This window comes from Caretta caretta, chromosome 28 (assembly GCF_965140235.1).
Source record: "Caretta caretta isolate rCarCar2 chromosome 28, rCarCar1.hap1, whole genome shotgun sequence".
NCBI classification, from domain to species: domain Eukaryota; kingdom Metazoa; phylum Chordata; order Testudines; family Cheloniidae; genus Caretta; species Caretta caretta.
In genome coordinates, this window is record NC_134233.1 from 11904210 (window position 1) to 11913458 (window position 9249).

A 9249-nucleotide genomic window follows, 5' to 3' on the forward strand; every position below is an offset into this window, starting at 1 on the left:
TTGCCAACAACTGAACCTTGGCTCTAGTTCTGGTTTGTCCCAACGTAGGTCCCAACCAATTCTCTGAGTTCATATATCGCTGGTGCTTCTGCCATGTGTGTTGGTGGAAGGGGTCTCCTATGTGGGAATGTTTGCATCACGAGGAAAAAAAAAATCTCTCTTTTCACACTTTTTAATCTTTCAAAGTAGGAGGAGGTAGAGGAGAAGGGATGTAAATGCATAAAACACAAGAGAAAACTGTCCTACACTAAAGGCATTTATCGGTATAACTATATTGCTCAGGGGTGTGAAAAATCCAGAGTTGAGCAATGTAGTTACACAGCCCTAACGCCCTGTGTAGATAGCGCTACGTCAGCAGGACATATAGCTTGAGGGGGCTGGACTAATGAAGTCCGACGGGAGAGATCTCTCCCATTGGCTTAGAGCATCTGTAATAGCATGCTACACCAGTGCAGCTACATTGGGGCAGCTGTGCCAACATCAGCTTTATTGTGAAGCCGGAGCATCAGACACAAAACCAGAGAATCAGGACTCAACATGCGAGTATCTGGAAGTCTGAAATTGGAACCGGACACGTTCGTTGCCTCATTGGTTACCATCATTTCCACAGCCTGAAAGTCCTTGTTTCTGTGGAAATAGAATGAATTATATTGAAATTAGAATTCATTAAAGAAATGCTACTTGAAGGGTTTGTTGAAATATAGTTGTCAAGAAGAGAAACATGAAGGAGTGTGAGACAATGGGTCCTCAAACTAATTAACTTAGAGCTCCTACTGAGCTGGGAGATTGGTAAACATTCGTATGCAAGTAAGATATGTATGTATATTTGTCAGTTTCTGCTTCCTTTTGTCTCTTATGTTCAATTGGCTTATCTGTATAAATAAGTTAGCTTGAGCCTTTGCAGGGGGCTCCCATATCTGGGTGCATTGGCAAAGTGCTTTGCTAATAAACAGAATGGTCTGACAAATTATGTGAGTCCTGAATCTGACTTTGACATTACCCAATCAGGCACCCAGTTTGGAATCCACGAGGAGGGAATGTCCTATGAAGCACTCTCTCTCTTTGGATCCAAATGGTGAAGGATGATTGTTCTCAATCTAACCCTGGCATGCTTTGGATCTGTCATCAGTGAGTTGTACAAACAAACAGTTTTCCTTGGGTCTTTGGTCACCAGAGCTTCTTTTACTGGGATGGAAACCAAGAACGGAGCGTGTACTCATTCAACCCCAGTTCTTTCCAAATCCTTGGCCTTGGTTAGGGTAAATGTACACTTCTCTGAAGTAGAATCCTTTACAAAAGCACTCAAAATCTCAGCAGTGTTAGTGAGGAATGGCTTCCTGAAACATGCCCAGCTTTTCTTTAATTTGGTGGCACAATTCCAGGCAAGGGACTGGATACAGGCCTGTTAGTTATCAGGGCTGGAGTTTCTATTCAAAACTAGCTATTTTTCTGCAGCTATTAGATTTCCAACACTGATTTCATTTCATACACTTTTTTTTAGCACCTACAAAGGATAAATTCAATAAAAAACCCACTTCTATTTCCTCAACATCTGCATCATGAAGGGGACCATTCCCCATGCCATAGAATTAGTTAGGTTATTTAAAATTTTTTTAGTAACCTAGCATCCCCCATAATGGGGGACAAAACAGCCCCCTTGCCAGAAGTGGCTTGACCAATTGATGGAACCTGGGATTTAAACTCCAAATGATCACACGGTGCTTGGGATCCATCTGAATTCCCCTTCCAGGTTTTTGACACTTTCATCTCCAGGCATAGCGACTCTGATATAGGATTAAAGAAGTCAAAGCATCGTCTCCAAGCACAGACAGCTGAGAACGCTTCATCACGTGACACTTTGAGAAGTGGAGGGATAGAATGTGATGAAGATCCCTCCTGCCTGAGCCATGCAGAGTTAACAGGTCTGGAGTGATGGGGAAGGAGGGAATCTCTGAGTCACCCCATCTCCTTCCTGTGTCACAGAGGCTGAAATGACACTTCTTTTCCTGCCCCTGCTCCTCTTCCTTTAAATATAATTGGGAAAGTTCCCAATATAACTGCTCTTCAGCACAACCCAGAGCAACGTGAGAACAACTGGCAATGATATAATCTGAATCATTGGTGATTCCGAACAATAATTTTGCAATAGGAGGAATGGTATAGATGTGATGCTCCCTGGTTCCTGATAGGAAGGGCACACTCAAATTATTCATGAGACAATGGAGTAGATAGGAAGGACAAATGGGTCCACCTCAAAACAGGTTGAACTGCAAAAGGCAAAAATGGGCCACTCATTTGGACACGCTGAGGGATAACAGTGCTGCAAACAGTTCAAACAACTTTACAAGTTACTATGTGGGAATCAGGAAAAGTATTAAAGAAAAAAAAGTACGGATAGCCCTAGAGGTTTTTATGGTGTTGATCTCCTGTGCAGATTCTTGGATGGCTAACATGGGCTGAGTGCCAAGAGAAGGTTTTCCCACACTCACAGCATTCATAGGGCCTCTCCCCTGTGTGGTTCTCTGATGAGTAACAAGGTTTGAGCTGCGATTGAAGGTTCTCACACTCACGGCATTCATAGGGCCTCTCATGACTCCTGGACACGTTCCTTTCCGATCTCTGTGATAATGCTCTGTGTTTATCCACTTGCCCAGCATCTTCCTGCTGAGAATTCTGCTCCTCTTTCTCACATGCCATCGCATCACCTGCTGCGGTAGAGACAGAAACCTCAAACAGGGATGGAAAGGGGAAGGCCAACGAAAAAAAGTGCTGGAGAGAGGTCAAATAAAAACAGGAACTGAACTCCTCCAAACACTTCCCCTAAATGGGAGAGAGGAGGGGATCAATTCAGCCTTCACATCCCATCCAAATTCATGGGAGGAAGGGAGGAAGCTACTGCCTGATGTCTGCTAGGATCTACAGGAAGCCATGAGCTGTAGTCACCCTGAGGTTATGACCCCTGCTAGGGACAATAATGAACTGAGTGACCTCCCAAGGGCTTTGTAGGGTATCCCACATGTTTCCTTCAGGCACTTACAGATTCTGAGTTGGTTTCATGTTTCCTCACCTTTGCAGGGAGCTCTCAGGGTCTGTCTTTCCTCTGAACCCTGGAGCTCTGAGACCCATGGCTCTTCCCCTTGTTCCAGCTGGGAAAACACATCAGGTTTGGAAATGGGAAACCCTGCTCAGATGAAAGAAAACAAAGGAGTTCAGGTGATTGCATAAGACTCTGTCATAAAAAAAACAAAACATTCTATTAATTTAACTTCAGTGCTTAGTGTGACCTGGTGTGCCTTGGGGAGTCCTGACTGAAAACGCTAAGGTCAGGGCAGGCTAAAAAAGGGAGAGAAGATGCTCCCAGAACTGATGGCTAACACTGAAGTTAAAATCACCAACCACTCACAAACTATGCTTCTGATCCCCCACACTGGTTATTGAGAAGCTGAAAAAGATCACACAGCCCCCTTTATTGCATTCCAGTTCTCTGACTCCCAATCAGCACCTATGTTCGGTACAGTGAGAGCTTATTTAAAAATTCTGGTCACAGAAACACAATGTTCTGACCCCAAAGGGTCAGCCATATTACCAAGTCAGCACAGGTTTGAATCATAGAATCTCAGGGTTGGAAGGGACCTCAGGAGGTCATCTAGTCCAACTCCCTGCTCAAAGCAGGACCAATCCCCAATTAAATCATCCCAGCCAGGGCTTTGTCAAGCCTGACCTTAAAAAAAAGGTTTGGATCTTACCCAAAATACCAGGCTGCCAGCCAATCCTTTAGCCTCTAAACTAAAGGAAAGAAGGAAAGGTCAGATACATTCAGAAATCTATATATCGGGTTCTTCACAGTATTGGTGAGTTCCTGGCTTGAAAGTCCGTCTGGAACACATCCACAGCTTGGATGGGTCATTCAGTCCTTTGTTCAAGGCTTCAGTTTGCAGAGAAGTTGCTCCAGAGGTAGGAAGAGGGATTGAAGAGAAAATGAAGATGATGCAGCTGCCCTTTCTATTCCCTTTGCCTTGTGGCTTGTACTTCCTGTGTCCCAAACACAAGCTTCACAGCACATGGCATGGAAAAGCCCTGGAGGTCTCAGTACACAGGCATACCCCTGCATGTCTTGCTGACTCAATAGGCGTATCCCCTTGGTTCTTTTCATGGGCTCATTGTGCAGCTGATGACCCTTGACAGGCCAGTGAAGAGGCTCGGCAGTGCTGATGCCAGTCTGTCCGGGGGTGTCACCCAGAAACACTGCACAAGTCTGGAAATACAGATATACCCTACATGTCTATAACTCACAACACAAAGGGGGTACAAAACATAGAAACAAAATGATCATACTTGGAAAATCATAGCATTTTCACTGACACCTTACATGGCATATCTAGCATGATTCATTGCAATTTCATCATATTGGTATTTTATTATTAATTATTATGATTAAAGTGTCTCACAATTCCCTACAGTGTCACACCTAGTAAACCAGTGAATTCCCAAGACCAGCTCCCTGGGTCCCTGAAGATGCTGAGCACCCTGCTTATGAGGGATTGAAATACCCACATATCCGCTGGAAACACACACAGACAGGCACAGTCTGTACCCTGTGACAAAGTTCCTGCGCTACCTTGGTGGGTCTTGCGCTTATGGGCGGATTTGCTCGCCTTGGAGCTTCACGGCAGCCCTCAGCTTGGCCGTTTTTCTGAACCCACAGTCCAGGTTGACGACTCCTGGGTCTGACCAGGAGTTGGGAGGATTTGGGGGGAACCCGGGCCCGCCCTCTACTCCGGGCTCCAGCCCAGGGCCCTGTGGAATGCACCTGTCTAGAGTGCCTCCTGGAACAGCTGTGCGACAGCGACAACTCCCTGGGCTACTTCCCCATGGCCTCCTCCCAACCCCTTCTTTATCCTCACCATAGGACCTTCCTCCCGGTGTCTGACAATGCTTGTACTCCTCAGTCCTCCAACAGTCCATGGTCTCACTCTCAGCTCCTCGCGCCCCTTGCTCCCAGCTCCTCACACGCACCTCCCTAACTGAGGTGAGCTCCTTTTTAAAACCCAGGTGCCCTGATTAGCCTGCCTCAATTGATTCAAGTAGCTTCTTGATTGGTTGCAGGTGTTCTAATCAGCCTGTCTTACTGGTCTCCAGAAGGTTCCTGATTGTTCTGTTACTTTACCCAAGGAAAAGGGACCTACTTAGCCATCTGGCCTGACCCTGTCACAACCCCTATGTTCACTCTTCTAGAAAACTATGATCAATTATTTACATAGTATGGCTCGTTTGAGGTATCATTTGAAAATGCATAATCTATAGAATATTATCCTCCTGTTAAAATATGTGTAGCAACACTATGTAAAATGATGAGATTTTACTGTATCATATTAGTGAAAAAGTTACAATTCTGGGGAACACCCTCAGACCAGTTCCTCAGAGACAGCAAGGCAAGCAGCTGGTCAAATTGCCATTCTCCAGGAGGGGGAAGGTGTGAAGAAGACATTTACATTCCTTCACAGGGACCACTTGAAGCTCATATCTACAACAGACAGCCGGTCACCATGACTCAGCTGAGAACTGAACTTGTTTGTCCTACAAAGGACTGAATTATAAAAAGAGGGGAGGAAAATGCTTGAGACTCTCTCTCCCCCCTTTCCCTCTGCTCATGACAGCTCCTGAAGAAACTGAACTTGGCAGCAGGGGCGAATTAGGGGGACTTCTGGCTGAAAGGACAGCCAGCCTGCCTCAGGATATGGTGAGAGAAACATTTGCTTTGTATCCGTTTTAGCTTGTAAACTTAGATGTTAGTTTGGGTTTTATCTTGCATTTCTTTTGTAAACAATTCTGGCTTTTATACCTCATTACCTGTAGTCAATGAATATGGTTTTTTTGCCGGTAGTTAGCCATCTCATTTTATTGTTTCATCTAACCAGTGTGTTGGGATTAAAGTGTGTTGGAAAATCCATTTGGGATAACAAGGCTGGCACGTGTCATTTTCCACTGATGAAATGACAGACTTCATATGACCTTGCGTCGTTCAGTAGTGTGCTGGACAGTGAAAGATGCACAAAAGTCCGGGACCAGAGAATTTTCTGGGGTTCTCCTGTGGTGCACTGTAATTCGTGAGTCGCTGACTAACAGCGCTCAATACTGTGTAGCTGGCAGCGAGTTACATGCTGGAGACTGGGTGTTAACTGCCCAGGAGTGGATGTTCTCACAGTAAAGCAGTGTAAAAGCCACCCCAGCTTGGGCAACTGAGGGGAAACAGCTGTTCAACCAGTCAAGATTGCACTGTGGTTAATGTCACAGACACTCAATTTCAAAGCATCTCCTAAAACACAGAGAAAGTAAATCCAAGTCCCAGAAGTTGAAGACTCCAGACAGAGGACAAGTCTCCCTGGAACTGCTTCTTGCAGAGAGAGAGAGGTCCAGACACAATGAGAGAGTCCTGGGGAAGCTGGGAACACTAAGAATGGGCTGGTGGGGTTCAGTGGAGAAAGGGAACAGGAAGGGCAGGGATATCACTGAATGCAGGATCTCAGCAGTCCTAGATGTCAGGATAGCACCTAGTGCAGCCCATTGGAAAACATAATCCCAACTATACATATAAAATGATGGGGTCTACATTAGCTGTTTCCACTCAAGAGAGGGATCTTGCAGTCATTGTCGATAGTTCTCTGAAAACATCCACTCAGGGTGCAGAGGCAGTCAAAAAGCGAACAGGGTGTTGGGAATCATTAAGAAAGGGATAGATAATAAGACAGTACATAACTTGCCTCTATATAAATCCATGGTACGCCCACATCTTGAATATTGTGTGCAGATGTGGTCGGCCCATCTCAAGAAAGATACATTGCAAATTGGAAAAGGTTCAGGAAAGGGCAAAAAAACCCGGACTAGGAGTATGAAACAGCTTCTGTATGAGGAGAGATATGTAAGACTGGGACTTTTCAGCTTAGAAAAGAGACAAGAGGGCATATGAGAGAGGTCTATAAAAGCATGTCTGCTGTGGAGAAAGTAAAGAAGGAAGTGTCATTTACTCCTTCTCAGAACACAAGGACTAGGAATCACCTAATCAAATTAATAGGCAGCAGGTTTATAAGAAACAAAAGGAAGTATTTCTTCACACAACGCACAGTCAACCTGGGGAACTCCTTGCCAGAGGACGTTGTGAAGGCCAAGATTATAATAGGGTTACAAAAAAAAAAAAACACACACGATGAGAAATCTATTGAGGACAGGTCCATGACTGGTTATTAGCCAGGATGGGCAGGGATGGTGTCCCTAACTTCTGTTTGTCATAAGCTGTGAATGGGTGACAGGAGATGAATCACTTCATGATTCCCTGTTCTGTTCATGCCCTCTGGGACACCCGGCGCTGGTCACTGTCGGAAGACAGGACACTGGGCTAGATGGACCTTTGGTCTGTCCCAGTGTGCCCGTTCTTAAATACCAGGGAACCTAGTGAGTCCAGTGCAATGGGAGGGAGTAGGAAAATCCCTGGCTGTGGAGAACACTGGGAAATTAGAAACTATCATTCAGAAGCAACAGACTCTAAATAGTCTAGAAAAGCAGAATGTGAAAAATAAGAATCGGGGTCATGTGACTTCAGGAATGAGGGACTCAAAAAACCAAGTCTGCAGAGAAGAGAGATTGTGGCTAGTGCACATGGGGATGGGGGGAGCAACTCTCCAGGTCTCAAGGATTTTCACCAGCAACCGAAGCCATTGTCCCATGCACGGGGCAATCCGGAGCAGTGAGGAGTTGTGTCATCTGTAATCCTGGCTGAGTTTCAATGTTCTGCTGCTGGAGCTCCCTTGTCTGGATTCCCCCAGCCACCATTCAAGGTCTGTGTGATCAGTAACCCTGGACCAGCCGCTCTGACCCCAGCAGCCTGCTTCTTACACCCCAACCACATTCTGGTCTGGGTGGAGAAGGCTCAGGGTTTGAGAGAAGGCCAGGGGTAGGAAGCTTCTGTTCGTTATGCTGGACCTAACCCCCCGTTTTACTTGTGCAAACAGGAGATATTTGACACTGTGCGATTCTGCTCCTGTGCTCTCTTCCCACAGCGTTCAGCAGCAGGGGAGGGTCTCTGGTCGTGTGTGTGTCACGGGCATGCTGGGGTGATGCTGGAACAGGACAGAGCAGAGGTGGCATTGTGGGGGTGGAGTGAACCCCATCTCTTCCGTTCCCCTTCCAAGAACCGAGGGGACAGGAACCCTTACCCAGCGAGGTCACATTCTCATAGGTCTCCTGCATGACGTCTCTGGAGAGGGCTCTCTGAGCGGGGTCCAGCAGAGCCCCCTCTTCCCTGGTGAAATACACAGCCACCTCCTCGAAGGTCACCGGCCCCTGAAAGAGCCAGAGCCCCACACTCAGGACCTGCTGCCCCACTCACAGCCCCACTATTCGTGGGGGAGAGGAGCCAATCAAACGGAAACTCTGGGTGGACCGCAGCCAACAGAGTCCCACCCCCACCCCGCTCAGAGCACCCAGGAAATACCAGGGTGAGGGGGCGAAGAGACACCCCTCCTCTCTCCCAGCAGATCCATCACACACCTACTAGCCACAGACTGAGACCGGAGATGCTGCCCCGAGCAGGGTCTAGGGAGAGATCTCTTGTAGGAAGCCCAACACCCTCCTCCTTGTGAGGAGCTGGATATGAGGCAGGAGAATCTCCCCTCAGCCTGACCGGTGGCTTCCCCCTTCATATTTAAAGGCACCCGCTGGTTAGTTGGGTCAGGCTCCAGCACGAGGAGTCTGGTCCTTTTTCCCAGCCCCATCTACGTGGGTTATTTTCTGTTCACCAAATTGGAGCATTTCCACCTCCAAACCTCATGGGTCTGTTCCAAGAATCTAGGCCACTTATTAAACAACTCCCAGCAGGTCTGCCACCCCCTGGCCTCCTCCCTTTCGCCACCCTGTGCATTTCCTGCCCCGGTCCAACCTCCAAACCAGACGGTGCAAACCTTCCCCTCTCCCGTCTATTTGCTGTCCCTCTCCCTCCTGCAGGAACAGATCAGAACCCACCCAATAATCTCTACCTGAGCTGGCTCCTCTGCAGACATGTCGCTCCCCTGTCCCATGGGAGGACGGGATGAACCGGAACGAAACGTGAGCGTCGTTCTGCTGCCTGGTCGGGCGAGAAGGGCCATTGTGGAGGTTTGGGAACGGGCATTAGTTCATTTCACATCACGCTTCCCCCAGGCTCTTTCCCTGCAGAGCGAGATCTGAGATTCTGCCGTGCTGAGAAAACGCTCAATC

General features: G+C 47.2%; 1 long non-coding RNA gene across 1 annotated transcript; it reads right to left on the reverse strand.

Moving 5' to 3' along the window:
- Positions 1-465: 465 nt before the first annotated feature.
- Positions 466-8668, reverse strand: LOC142070352 (uncharacterized). Its single transcript, XR_012666306.1, has 2 exons — positions 8211-8668; positions 466-627 (listed from the first exon to the last, which is right to left on the reverse strand). It is a non-coding gene; the product is annotated as an uncharacterized LOC142070352 (long non-coding RNA).
- Between the last annotated feature and the right edge of the window lie 581 nt (positions 8669-9249).